The sequence below is a fragment of the Furipterus horrens genome, unplaced genomic scaffold, assembly GCF_987537825.1.
Source record: "Furipterus horrens unplaced genomic scaffold, mFurHor1.1.pri manual_scaffold_1, whole genome shotgun sequence".
NCBI lineage: Eukaryota > Metazoa > Chordata > Mammalia > Chiroptera > Furipteridae > Furipterus > Furipterus horrens.
Genome location: NW_028327171.1, coordinates 82992690 through 83008355, shown reverse-complemented (window position 1 = coordinate 83008355; position 15666 = coordinate 82992690). Strand labels below are relative to the sequence as shown.

General features: G+C 38.5%; 1 protein-coding gene across 1 annotated transcript in view; it reads right to left on the bottom strand.

The window, feature by feature from the left end:
* Positions 1–15666, bottom strand: part of ABI3BP (ABI family member 3 binding protein) — a 266911-nt gene that overhangs the window by 175457 nt on the left and 75788 nt on the right. The window lies entirely within an intron of this gene.

Here is a 15666-nt window from a genome sequence, read left to right as displayed (position 1 = left end):
CGTGGAGCATGTCACCTGTTATATGACCTGAAATTGTTCACTTCTGTGGAAACACGAGTATTTATAATGCTCTATTTTTTATCCCATTGCATAACTTCTCAACCAGTTATATCTAACCAGACGTTTTTATGAATAATTTTAAAACAAATTCTCAATTTTAGGTTGCTATCATTTTCACCTAAACTATGCCAATGGAAAATAACTTAACAGTGAGTCTCTTTTTAAAATATTTACGTTTTAAAGGAAATGATGTTTAAATAACCAGTATGTGCTAATTCAATCATGAGCTAATAATTTATTAAATAATCTTTATGTTTCCAGGATGAATGGTTGGTTTAAACATATGTAATAGGACAAATGCACTTTATAAGCAGCTCCTCTGGATTAATTAATTGATGGATATTGTCTACAATATTTCTTCAGTAACTTTGGATTCTGTACTCTTCCTACTCCAAGTTTCATTTGGATGCTGTAGTCAACAAGAGTTCATCCCTACTTGCTCAGGCAGATCTCACTTCTTTGTATCACTTTCCTTGTGGGTTCAAATGAGTTTGGAACACCTGCCCAAGATTTTACAAAGCTGACCTCATTCTCAGCCAAAGGCAACCTGGCAATTCAGCCACCTTTAATGACGCTAGCCTTTTTTTCTGAACACCTCACACAGCCTGATTGGCTATCACCTGCTGGGGTAATTACCATGGCATGGAGTAAACCAGGGAGCTTCTTGAACTGACTTTGGAACCTTGCCTGTGTGTCCTGTAGTTGCCTCATGAGCACAACACAGATAACAGAGCACTCATTGCATTTCAGAGTTTAACGTGTTTGAAAGCGTATCTTGTTTAGTGAAGCTTATATAAGAAATGCTTAACCTAAATCAAGTTTCCTAGTAGGGATACAATAGCCATTTCCTGATTTTATTTGGGATATAAAGTGGTATAGTTACTAATAAACTACCATGTATTGAGTAGTTTCTATGTGCATGATACTTGTTAAGTACTTTACATTCATAACTTAATTACCTCTCATGGCAGTCTTACCTGACACATCTGATTATCACCCCAATCTTTATATAAGGTCGCTGAGACACAGTCAGCTTCCTGGGCATGCTACATATACTGTCACAGAGTCCCATGCCCAAGAGAGTCCCAAGCTTCATTTAATAACCTGCTGTCACCATTGTTAAATTCTTAATACCTTTGTCTTTGACTTTGTGCTTTGCAAGGGAAGTTGGATGGGACAATGGAGTGTGCGTGTGAGCAGAAAAGATGGGAAAAATAGGCATGTTGTCCTGGCTGGTGTGGATCAGTGGATAGAGCACCAACCTGTGAATCAAAAGGTTGCTGGTTCAATTCTCAGTCAGGGCACATGCCTGCGTTGTGGGCTAGTTCCCTAGTTGGGGGCATGGGAGAAGCAACTGATCGATGTATCTCTCACACATTAATGTTAAAAATTTTTTAAAAAAAAAGGCATGTCTGCAGTTTTTCCCACTCACACACAGCATTAGAGGTGCACTCTTAGGCTTGCATTCCAAAGGATCCATGATTGCCAGGAGCTCAGCAGGGCTCAAAGGTAGAACAAGGTAAGCATATTACATCTATGACTGACTAAGGGGCCTGGAGGGGGACAATGACAGCTCTGTGAGGCCACACTTCTCCTTCGAACCAGAATTTTGTTCAATGCAGAAAGAAGGCAATGGCATTTTCAGAAACACAGATGAACAAGGAATCTTATCATATTCTTTCTTAATTCGTGTTACTTCTTGTATTCACCAGCTATTTATGCTGAAAATGATGATGTAGAAGGGATAGTTAGGGCAATCCCTAGTTCCTTTCCTCTTCAGTTCTTCCTTAATCATAAGCAAATCGAAGGCAGAATATTGGTAGAAAGTGCATGTATCAAGAAATGAAGTAAAAAGTTGAGTTAGTTTTGCACATTTTCACTGTTCTGGTAAGAGTAAAATACATATGCATGCATGAACTCCAAAACACAAATTGTGTAACTTCAGTGATCCTGCTTAGGAGTTAAAGGTTCTTACATTTGCACTTAAAACTAGCATTGCACAATATAATAATAAAAGGCAAAATTCATGCTGATAATAAAAATTAATTTGTTTACCTAAATGACATTAAGTAGTAAATAAAATAACAGCATGACAAGTGGAGAGAGAAACTCTGGAAGAAAGGGAAAAACTTTTTGTTTTAGTACCTTCAATGGCAATTTCTTCCTGCTTTTTGAATCAGGAACCCTTCATTTTTATTTTGCACTCACCCTGAAAATTATGTTACTGTCTTAATATAGTCCTCAAAATGCTCTTTTACGAAAGCTTTGAAACTTACTTCTAGAAAACAAAGCTAAATTCTTCTTTTTAAATTTTATTTTATATGTTTTTTAAATCGTTTATGCTATTATAGTTGTCCCAATTTTTCCCCCTTTGCTCCCCCTTTTCCACACCTATTTTTCTTAAATTGTTTTCACTGTGACAAGTTTCTTAGAGCTAGACTTTTATTTCCTTCCTTGATACGCATTAATTCAACTATGCCTAAGTGGTTTTTAAGAAAAGACTTGAAATACTAGAAGAATAACATACATGATCCAAGACATATGGTTATACAAGCAATTTGAAAGTAATTTTTATTATGATCACAGTCATTTTGCATAAAGCAAAGGCTGTTACAGCCAATTACAAATTGGAACAGATGTTGGGATCTGGGTACATATGCTGACTCTCTTTGCTCATTAAAAATTTTCAACATTCATGCATTTTAGCAGCTTTGCTCTTAATTGGTAACACAGACATGGAAAAATAAAATAACTTAAAAAAGAATATTTCTATTTCTGTTTTGCACTATGAAATTCATTGTGGATTTGTAGCAACCTGGAAATATATACAGTGGCAGCCTGATCAAAAATGCTGGCAAAAGGTGCCAAAATACATGACCTTTTCACTTAAAGAATGTGTTAACTAAAATGTCAATTTAAGAAAATTTGTGTGAAATGCAGTTACCTTAACAAACTTTCCATTCCTAACAGTTAAGTCTACTCAATGTTGCAGACTACTTAAATCTAATTTGCTTAATATTTTAAATGCCCTATGGTGGAGCATAGAAATAAGTTACTGTTTAAGGAAACCTACTATTGAAATCCTTTATACAGTACTAGATATTTTGACGATATAAATAATCCTCCCATAATTGCTCAGTTTGACAAATTCCAATTCTCTCATTTTTTATTAGAGGACATCTGCTGTGCAAGCCAGACTGCTTTAGAGTGTTGTCATAGTGAGGTTTATTTCTGCCATGTAAGTTTCCAAACAAAAAACAAAACCATAAAATAAGCCAGGATGATCCTAAAGGAAATCTGGATGGTCCATGAAAAAGCAATTTATTTACCCCTGCCATCTTTTTTCACAATTTGGTTTCATGACAAACTAAATTTCTGCACATAAGAGTATGGACTCCGGAGCCTGGAAAATCCTGCTCAGCTAGTTACCAGTGCAAGGTGAAGTACTTAACATCTGTGTGCCTTGGCTTTCTCATCTGCAAAATGGAAAAAAATCATAGCACCCAGACACCTGGGGTTCTTAGTGATGAGTAACCTACAGCACTGCCCAACACAGAGAAAAATGCGAATGTCATTTCAGCTAGCATGATGATAATGATTTCTTGAAAGCAAAAGTTTGTGCCTTAAGAGGTCCTGAGGACATATTAAAAGGCAAATGTTTCAAACCTTTTGTTATTTTTAAAGCAAGTATCACAGATTCTAAAATACAAAACTTTCATAGAGAAGTAAATTACAGAGCATACTGATAAAGATTCTCTCCTTGACTCCTAATCTCTCCTGAGTTCTCTTTCAACTAGGACCTGACTGTTGGGTTTCTGTGTTCATCTCTACATGATCTAGTTTTATGGAGAATCCTGCTTAGAGGGTTTAGCCAGAATTCCCCATCCTCCATACCACATCACCATCAGTACCTCATCAGGTTCCTTACCCTTCACCATCCCTTAGGGCCTATCTGATCACCCTGGGCTGCCTTCAGCAAGAATGCCCCTTGCACTTGATGTTTCCTCTTAGTAATTTTTAATCCATTGACCAACTCCCACCCACTCTGTTCTTTATCTATAAATTTCCACTTCTCCTTGTTGTATTTGGAGTTGAGCTTAATCTCTCTCCTCCACTGCAAGACCACATTATAGTGGTCCCTGTACTATCAAGGTAGTTCCCTCTTGAATAAAATCTCCTTAGCATCTTTAACAAGTGCCACTGAATTTTTTTCTTAAACAATAATACTCATAAGTATCAATGCAAAATATCTTAGAAAATAAAATATATTGATGAACAGAATCTGACAACACATAGTACAATAATACATTATGGCCAAGTCTAATTTATTCCAGTAATGTAACGTAAGTAGAAAAAAATTAGCCCATTTCCACAGATGCTGAAAGGACATTTGACAAAATTCATTATCAATTATTACTAAGAATTCAATGAAATACTTCCTTATAAGATAAAATATATCTTAAAATGTCTGAACCACCTTCATTAAGTGCACAGGATCGTACACATATATTTCTATTGAGTAACTCTCTTTGGCTTTATCAGAACATTCGACCTTCATTTTTCTTTCTCTTTTGATTATTATATTTTTTAAATGTTACACTGTGATTCTATTTTTGTAACCTGCTTCAGCTTTTCTATTGAATAGCTGTAACAAGAATTAGGTAAACAAAGAACTACATAGCCAACTATATGATGTATTCTTTTATATCAATGATGTGGGAATAACTAAAATGAAGCAGTGGGTTGGGAGTATTACTGGGATATTTATGCATAAGGCCAGTCTTACCAGAATTATAAATTAGAACACAGTTGTTCACGAAGGCCCCAGATTTAAGTGTCTATGACCATTTGCCTCTTTGAGGTACCTCTTCACTTGACCGAATATCTTGTCTTCTTTAATCTTATTTTTTATTGTTCTCAGAGAGGATCACAAAACCATTTGCAACTAGTGTAAATGAATTCATGTTAATACAGTATCCCTACTCATGAATCTGTCCTATTTTAATTACATAAGAATAGCATTCGTCGGCAGCCGTCCGTCTCGAGAGACGATGGTGTAGCTTCTTAAGAGTCTATCTGCACCGCCGAGAATGGCTGTGCAGTCCGACTCGGGAGTGACATGGTATCTGTCTCCTCCCGTGTTGAATCGACATCTTGCAATGACGCTGAAGCTACAGAGCCTGGGCAGGGTAATATGGAGGGTCTGCTGTTGCCCATGCAGCAGACCCCCCCTCTCTTCGCAGCTGAAGGGTCCAAGGGAAAGACGGAGTCAATACAGCTTGGCTTCAGGTGCGCCGCAGGAGTTGCCGGTGTTGACTACAACGTCAAACCGCCTTAGGGACTCCGGCTCCGGATTTTCTGTCGGGGTTTACTCCCTTAGCCTTTCCCCTGAAGAGGTATGCCGCAAGGCAGCGGAGGTTTTTTGGAGTCAGAGTTTTCCTTCTCTGATAAGAATAGCATTAGTCCTCTACTAAATACATACAGGGCATCAAGCAACAAATAGGGAGAATCTTTTGTCCTAGTGTCGTTCTTAATTCCTTTCCTCTGTCCCTAAAACCATAAGGTGTGGAAAGCTACCTTCTCCATAAGCTAAAGACATCTGGCTTGCAAATGTCTTGTTAGAGACTAGATCTTGCCTTTATGGCTTGACACTTTCCAATTAGGACAAGAAAGTGAGAGGTTCAAAACTGACAAAAGAGGACCAGTGATTTGGAAGAACACTCAGTGGAGCAGTGTTTCCGAAATGCTGTATCACCAACATGGTGTGGAAAAACAAAGCCACTGAGAATTCAGAGCTGAAAGGTAAAGCAGAAGAGTTAAACTCCCAAGGGGAAGAATACTTAACAGTAATTTCACTTTGTTTTTGCTTCTTCTTTCTAACAGTAATAGATATACACCTCCATAAAACCCCAGGTCTCAGGCTAACCATGTGAAAAACATCAGACAAAACTAAATTGAAGGACATTCTATAAAATACCTAACCAGGACTCCTTCAAACTGTTAAGGTCATCAAAAACAAGGAAAATATGAGAAACTGACAGTCTACAGGAGCCTAAGGAGACATGACAGTATAATGTGGTGTCCTGGAAGCACCCTGGATCAGAAAAAGGACCTCAGGTGAAAATGAATGAAATCAAATGAAGTACAGCCTTTAGTTAATAATGTTATAAAAATTGGTTCATTAGTTATGACAAATGTACCATATTAACACAAGATGTTGAGAAGAGAAGAAACTGGATGTAAAGTATACAGGAATTCTCTGTACTACACTTGCAACATTTCTTCTCTCAAGTTATTCTAGCATAAAGAGTTTATTAAAAATTAAAATGTCTTTTAACAAAAAATAGATGAGATAAAATTCATGCATCAATGAATCAAAGGCTCTAAGGGATACAAATACAGTATCATTAATCAGCAACTTTATCCTTCCTTAGTTTTAGATAATATCATGGTATGATTTAGTTAAAGGTGCTTTAGAATTTGATGAAATAGTCATTTTTTATTAAAAGCCCATGTGGCATATCAGAAAATTCCTAATAAGTTGAGAATAAAACCACCCACAAATCCTGCAAAAAAATAATCTATGATCATTGGAATCTCCATAGAGAAATATTACCAATTTTTTTTTTGTACCTGCAAATGTTCACATGCCACACTTCACTGTAGTCTGACCTGAGTAGGTACTATCCCAATTTCAATACTCCCTTCAGCTTTGACGTTTGGCAGGCAGCTCCTATGACTTATTTCATCAACACTAATACTGAGTAAGTAATGTCTGCTTGAAAATACCCTTTGAAAAGGCTCCTTGTGTTTTAAGCTCAGGCAGAGAGTTCCACTTCTCCAACTGTCAGTTCTGAAATCAGAATCTCTCAGTGTGGTCTTGGAGGGGGTGAGCCGACAGAGCTCCAGCGGGCCCCTGGTCCAGCACTTCTGTCTGAGCTGTGTTTGTTTGCACTGCAGATGCACCAGTTCCCTCACCCCCTGGGCCCTGAAGGAGAGAGGGGAGCCTCATTGAGCAAGAGGTGTGCAGTCTGGGCATGGGGGACAGGTAAAAAGACAGTAAAATGCTACTTGTCTACTCATTTTTTGAAAGGCCACATCAGCTGTTCTAAGTTTCAGGAGAATAACCAACCTCACTCAGCACTCACACTCATTTGTACATTCCAGTGACAAATAACAAATTGACACCATAACCACAAATGGGTTTCAGCGATGGGTTCAAATGGTTCACATGAGAACACAGTCCACATGTATTCCAAAGCCCAGTTACTGGGAAATGAGAGGATCAAATACTGTTGATGCAAGAGATGCATTCCTCACCACGAAATAGAATAATTAAGTGGCCCTAAAGTAATTACATAGTCAACAGCTAGAAAAGCAGCCATTGTTAGTCTTGAGCAACTGAGAAACATCACTGATGTCCTTCCAGGAAGTTTGGTATCCCTTCTGGAAAAATACTGATGGGGTATTTTTCTAGAAAATTGGGGAAATTCCTCTGTCTGCTGAGAACATGTGCTAAATTAGAGTTTTGCAAAGTTTCATGGTGGCAGAAGTCCAAAGAGAAGACATAGTAGTCACAAGTAATATCACTATAGCACTATATTTACTAGTTTATAAATATAAAACTTAAGTAATTTTTAATAAATCACCTTGATTACTAGCACATTGCCCTTAGTTGTACATAAAAATGAATGTCTATAGAATTACAAAGCATCATAAACTAATATAAAACCTCCACCTTTTAGAGAATTTCTAAGCCCCTGTAGGAAGCAGTGGTGGGTTCAGAATCACACTGAACTGGCCCAGACTCATTTCATGTTTTTCTGACATCTGTACCATTAAACCTGGACACATAGTAATTGTACAATAAACAGTTTCTAAAAGAATAAATGAATCTGTTCCTCTATCCTTTTTATGCCTGGGGTAGAAGAAAAATAAAGGGTGAGGCTTTGCAGAAAGGAAAATGTGATCAGGGATTTGGGAAAAAGCAGTCAGCAGAAGAAAGCAAATGACCTTTTTTGAAAAGCTAATAAATTTAACCACTGAGTTTGTCTTTGATAAGTTTATCTGTAACACTGGGTTTTTTCCTTTAAAGTTTTTTCTTGTAAAAGGTATGTGGTTTTTTGTATAAGAATAATTGGTATCCTTTTTTCACCTGAAGAAATAATTTAAAGCAAATCTTACACTGTTCAGTAGTTATTTCCATTAAAAGTTATAAAACATAGTTGAAAAATGAAGCAACACTCATTTTGACAGAACATTCTGCTATGCCCTAACCTCTAAGACTCCTGGCTTCTCAGTCTCTGAGAGGCAGTCGGCAGACCCTGGACCCAGGTAGGCTGGGACAATATGGAGGTTAAATGGTCTTTAGAGGCACAGGCACCCCATAGCAGAGAGCAACTATCATTTAATACTAATGCAAAAATTACTAAGAACATCACCATGGGTGGGATTCCAGAATGTCCAGCCACAGATATGTTCAGAAGGGAGCTTACAACTTACGTTGGTATGTGTGCTACAAGAAGAGTTGTTCTGAGTTGTTTGAGATTTTGAGATTGACAGCAGTGAGAAGCAGCTCATTTCCATGCTGCAGAGTGAGGGCAGCGAAATGAGAACTCAGCTTTGAAAGGATGACATGAGGTGGGAACAGGGGGGGAAAGAGGGTTTTTCCTAAACCCGGTAACGCATACACCCACAGGCTCTGCTACGCTCCTTCACTCTCCCCATCTTACCCAAGTGGTCTGTAAGGAAAGACACATCCTTCTTCCAGACAGAGGAGCATTTCAGAGACACATTCCACTGAGGAAGACATTTTTTTTCTAAGAGTTTTGCTTTAATTTCAGTGAGTTGGAGAAGCAATGCTACTGAAAACAAACACTCTACCCGATGCTGACAACATACTTTGCAGGCCTCATCAATGCAAAAATCAAAAGGAGGGACCCTTCTCTTTATAAGCAGGGGAAAGTGACATTAAAGACACTAAATAGAAAATGTTTCATTTCTTTCAGTCTCTGGCTAGACCTGTCATGGTGTTTATTGGCTATTTAACATTGAGCTCTGCAGGACAGTGCAGACCCTCACCCCACCCCACTTATCTTGCTTGCCTCATTGCATGGGACCTTCTCCCATCAGCTACAACCTCAGAATCAAAGCACCTTACCCCCCCGACCCCTGCCAGCAGGATGAAAAAGCCAACCTCCCCTTCTCACAAGCCCGCCATCCCAACCCATGGACACCAAGAGATTGCAGCTTCTGCACTGGGACACACTGTACTTTAATTGGGGTGCGAGAGAGGTTTTCACTTGCAAAATCACCTTCTGAAAGCACTGTGTCACTGCCAGGCCCCTGTCCTGCCAGATACCACCATGGTGATCGGGGGTTGCATATCTGGCCTCCCTCTGCATCGACACCCAAATCCCTGCTGAAGGTGGAGGGTGGCAGCAGTTGTTGCGTGGGGCTGGGGAGAGGAAGGCCCAGCAGCACTGGTGGCAGGAGACCAGGTGCTGAGAACCAAACTGGGTGTAGGGGTTGGAGGCTAAGACGCAAGAACCCAGGAGCCCAGTCCATAGCACATACATCGCTGTTCTGTCCAACCTCACTGACAAGATCAAACTGAAGGGTCAGATTATTAAGAACTTCAAGACAGTTACAGTAAAGCATTAAACATCACATGCAGGGCCGTTCTGAATGCACCAGCGACGTGCCCAAGAAGCCAGCCTGACCCACCCTTTCACCCCAATCCCTGCATGTATCTGGTAGCTCTTTATTTGCAGACAAATTCTGTCCTTAACACTGCAAACAAATATTCTTTAATAACTTATTTTTTTTCTGACTTGCCCCACAGACAATATACATCTTTTCCTAGTTTGCAGACCTGTTAGACATTAAAATTGTCAGCTTTATCGCCTGTAGATATTTTTCTTGCCTGTATTTTATACGTGCAACCCAAAGGGAAATTGAGTATCGGGTGTTGTCTGTGAACTGGTTTAAGGTTTGGCAAGGACTTTCTTTTGCAGGACAACCTGGACACACACACATTTTCCAGTGAGCTCATCACTGCATTCATATTATCTCTACAGGAAATACTATTGAAATATCAGGACTGTGTTTGGATAATTCTCTTTCAAATAATAAAGCTAGGTCACAGGAGCTATCAGATGGTAAACCAAAACCTTCAAGTCAGCAAGGCTTTCTCTCTCTTAAATGCTCTTGTTAGTGCTACCACGTAGGGGTGAGGGAGAAGGAATAATTCCCACAAGATAAGTTTTTACATAGGGTTCAAAGGTAACAGGGACTCACATACCATGGGGAAAGCTCAGGGGCATGGTGGTCACATGCACAGGTCTGAAGCTAGCCTGGCACTTGCAGATTTCTTAATTTGGGGAGGATTTACTGTCTTCACTGGGAAGAAGAGGATACTGGTAGTTCCTGCATCAAGGGGTTGCTGTGAGGATTTAGTGACCTATTTCTGTAATCCTCTGGCCTAGCACATTGTAGGTGCACAACATCAAACCATCAGTGAACAGGTTGGTGAGAACTTCTATTCCAGCATTTGCCTAGCAGCTACTATGTGCCAACCTGGTGAATGGAACACATCAGAGGCAAGCCTTTGGCACCTCTTCTTGATTTTTTCTCCCTTCTCATTGAGGAATGCCCCATGTGGCTGGAGAAAAGATTGGGCTATTGGCTTGGAATCAGATGAAGAAAGCTGGGACCATGCTAAGAATTCAAGGCTTTCTCTCATATGTAGATTAAGCATATAATTATTCCACGAAACTGGGATACTTTTGAGAGAAAGGGAAACACTATTAATAATTATGCCAGAACAACAGGTATAAATCATAACTGTGCCTGAGTTTTTTGGGGTTTTTTTTTCTGTAGATTTTCACTCCAGGCAAATAGATGCTTTTTATTTGTTAACTGACAGGCTTTCCCAGCAAATGTCGCGTCAGACTCTGGGTAGTCAGCTCCCACATCCGCAGATCTATTCACTGATCTTGGAGGACCGAAGGGAAGCTGAGACTCGGCTCAGGTCCTGAGGAGCTCACGATTTAGCTGGTGACACACAACTCAAGTGAAAACAAACAACAACAAAACAAAAGCAACAAAAACAATTAGAGAACAATTCAAAACAGAAAAAAGCAAATGTTGGCTTTCACATTAGGCACTTCACGTACAATCAGTATGTGCCAGAGAAAACCAAGTGTCCAGGAAAAGTGAAACATTTATGAAAATATGTGGGCAATTAGAAAATGAGGGTTTTATTGTATTTCTTGGTTTTGAGATGTATTCCTTAAAAAGTTAATAAATAGGGATGGTGATGGAAGGAGTGGAGGAGAACAAGTTTTAGGGACACAATAAGGGCTTTATATGTTTTAAATCATTTAAACCTAAAAAATAAATGAAGTTATAAAGTCTGAGCATTATCTTACACGGCTGTTTCAGATAACCCTCTAAGTCTCTAATTTATCCTCCTATTGGCAACTCTTTTCATTTAAGACTCCTTCTCAATAGCAAGCTCTTGCAATGAATCTAAGACAGAATATTATTTTGTCCCATGACAAAAGAGCCATAAGATATTTTGGGAGAGCCTTTTAAATGTAATTAAAAATAAATTTTTTTTAAGTTAAGAGTTTGGTCTCAGTGCAATACATTTTAAAAATTATTATGCTTTATACTGAAATATTATGAATTAATTTTATTGTATTGCCAAGAAAAGAGAGACTTGGAAACAGTTTATCTGTTGTTTGGTTAGGTCAGGAAGACCATAAAAACATGATAGTTGAATCCAATAGAAAACACAGAACTCTGAAAAGATGCTATCTTTATTAAAACATGGTAAAATGGGCATCTTCTATCACACAAGGTCTTTCTGGTATAAAGTCACGGGGAATTGTTTAAGTGATGGCATAGCATTTACTGAGAAATTGATACTCACTGTACCGATTTCTTTAAAAGTCTCTTCTGAAGCTTAAGTTCTGCTAAATTTTGCACCTTGGAGAAAAGTCAAGTGATTCCAAGATTCCTCTTTTATAATGAAATACTTGGATTAATCTTGAAGACTTAAAGCCAAATACTTCCCAAGTGGTCAAACCATTTCCAGAGAAAGAACTAAGAATTAGATGACATTTTGAAAATAGCCTTAAACAAAAGAGAAAAAGACATCTTAAGGGTGACCCACAGCTGTTTCAAACTCCCTGGGTCTTTCCCGTGCCTCCCTCCATTTATTGGGCTTCTAAATTTAAGACCACATTGAAGGTAAAAAAGAAATCTAAGGCCTCTAGGGTCCTTAGCTCCTGGGAGTTTTCTGTTTGGGTAGAGTGCAGGGGCAGGCAAGAAACACAAAAATAAAAAAAACTGCAATCAATTAAGAAGGATGGTAAAAGAAAATGCATAGCACCTAGGATATTCTTGGAGAGAGTAATAACGTTGCCTGCCAAGAAGCGGCCTTGTGAAGGAGAGAGGAAGGGCTTGGCAGATGGGCAGCTCCTAACAAAGATTGTTGTGGGGGTGGAAGAGAACAAGTTTGTACAGTAAGTACATATTCTAACTCATTTAAACCTTAATGAGTTAGGGAGCCAATGGCTCCTTCCATAATATATGAACTCCTTTTTTCCTGTTTACTGTTTAAAGGACATTAGAAGCAACAAATGAGTGGCTTGTGTATACTTCTATTGTAGAAGAGCAGGTAAAATTTCCTAAATGTTGAGAGTCAGTAGAGTGCAGTGTTTCATAGCTCAAGTTCTAGAGCCAGACTTGCTGGGTTCAAGCTCTGGACCAGCTATTTACTAGCTGAGTAACTTTAGGAAGTTTAAACTATTGAAGCATCAGTTTCCTTGTGTGTAAAAGGGCACTACCAGTATGACCTATACCCCTGCAGAGCTATCATCCTTCATCTGCCTTTTGGGTCTGCCCTGTACTCCCCGCTGGCTGCCACTCTGCTCTCTCCCCTCACAGCATCTGGCTGATTCTCTAAGGACTCTGCCAGGAAAGAGAGTGACTGAGCTGATTCCAATGGCTAGCACTGTATCTTTTCCCTGCTCCCTTTTTACTAGTTATTTTTCAGCTTAATACATTTTAATAAGAGTTCCTTCGATTCTCTTTTTTTTTAGAGAGAGAGTGAAGGGAGGGAGGGAGAAGGAGCAGCAGGGAGAGAAAGATAAGAGAAACATCAATTTGTTGTTTTACTTATTGATGTATTCACTGCTTCTTGTATGCACTCTGACTGGAGTTTGAACCTGCATCCTTGGCTTATCAGGACGATGCTCTAACCAACTTAGCTACCCAGCCAGGGCTTCAATGCTTTATTTCAAACTCTTCTTCCAGCTATTTTTCTTCAATGAATCCACCACCACCTTCCTTGTGACATCTATTGCAATAAATATTAACTTTTTAGTTATTAAAGTGATATTTATCCTTCAGTTTAACAAATAGTAGCAATCTCCATTTTATATTCCATCCCACTTCCATGAAAATAAATAGAGTAGGCTTCAACATGTTTATGACAAAGAGACAGAAAAGGGCGGCTGAAGTTCTGAGTTGCAATGGTGAAAGAAGAAAAAATGTGCATTTTCTCTTGCTTTCTATACAAATGTAAAAATTAAGGTAAAATTTATGAGGTATTAGTAAGCTATATGAATATAAGTTATATTAAGTTATAAGAACAGAATTTATCTGTAGTCATATCTGGATAATAATCATTTATAAATAAACTTTATTCAAAATCATTTAAAAACTAATTTTCCTCTGTGAATAAAAAGTGAGAAACTCAGAATAAGAAACCGATAATCACCTTTTGGCCTGAACTTGCTGAGATCAAATTACCATTAGTTAAGTAAATAAAACAGTGTTGTGCTCTTATTTGGATCTATATTTTGCAAGGCACATCGAAGTTTTTGCTGTGTTCTTACTAAAATCTGCTTCATTAGAGTAAGACAAAGAGCAGAAAAGTGAAATCTAGAAATAACAAGCCCTTTCCCCTGTTATCTCTCCTTTTTTAAAGCTATTATCTTTTGAAAATTTACCTTTTTCTCCTCTGGAGGCCACAGCTGCAGAATTCTAAGAGGCACTTGACAACTCTATTCAAGGGCACCAAACAGAATCCCCTCTTAATAATTACAAGATGATCGTGGCTATGGGAGAGAGCTGTGTGCCCACCAACGGTCCTGTGTTACAGATTTTGCTGCTTCTTTTATTTCTTAATCTGTTTTTGGAGTTGTCCCTTCCAAGAAAACATTTAAGGGCTAAAGAAAGATAAGTCTGTGTATTTCTTTTCAGTAACTGACAACTCTGGTCCAACAATCCTCCTTCTATAATTTCACTGTCACCCCACCCTCCAAAAAACACACAAAACAGAAACAAAGCCGCAGGATTACCACTTAGACCAAGGGTTTTCACACTAGGCATGAAAATTTTAGAGCTGAGTAGAACTTTAGTGGCGATTTAGCCTATTCATTATAAGCAACTGAGAAAAACAAAGTTCAGAGAATTGAGGTAAATTATCCAAGATCACTCAGCTCGTTGTAACAACAACAAACAAAATGTATATGACATACCTACTCAGTGCCAGGGTTTATATTAGTTGCCTTATACAAGTTACCCATAATTTTCACAACACTCCTGAAAGACGGTTCTCTCTTTTATATATGAGAAAAATGAAACTGAGAGAAGTTATGACTTACCCAGAACTACTCCATAGTAAGTATTGATAGCTGTGTAGAATTTAAACCGATGTCTGTCTGACTGAAAAGTATACACATATTCTTTCCTCACATCATTCTGTCTTTCTGGGTAGAGGTGGATATTTCTAGAAGGCAGATGTTAGCCTTCTGGCCCAGGCTCTTTCCAGTGCTGACAGTCCAAGGGGCTATTAGCACTGTGTTCTCCTCTCTAGCACACAAATCTATCTCAGGGGCTGCAGGCTCATGGCGACTGGGGAGAGGGGTTGAGAGACCTGCAGATCAGTGTGAGAAACTTGCTTTATTAGGGCAGCAAGTGTAGGGTTAGCAGCTGGGAGAACACGAGAGTTCAGAAATCTGCCCTCTTAAATCCTTTTGGAGTCCTAACACCTGGTTGGAAGACAAATTCTTTAGTCAGAATTCATGGGAGTCATAAATGTATATGATTTATTTGTTTAATTTTAATGTTTACTATAGTTTTTCTGTTACCATTTAGTCTCCTTATACCCACCCTCCTCCTAGCAATCACCACACTGTTGCCCATGTTTTTGAGTCCTTTAAATTTACGCTTTTCTTGCAGTAAACATAATCTGAAATACCTAATTGATGGAGTGTAATGCTTTCCCTCCCAGGTGACATGGATTTAAAGTATTTTCAGATGTCAAGAAAATATCATAAAGTGCAACTTTAAAGATTCAGTGTCAAAAAATTCTCATTTTATTGGACATTTGCAAAATTACCAGCAGCTTCACATAAAAGCAAAAACTAAGTGTGTAAACCAGAAATAAGAACATTCATGATGTGGGTAAATGAATACAGGAACCTAGCAGACCTATTACACGTGAATCATGTTTTATCACATCATTGCAAGATTCTCACAGCCATTAATATTTATTCATAGTCATCTGGGAAAATACTACTTTTTCTA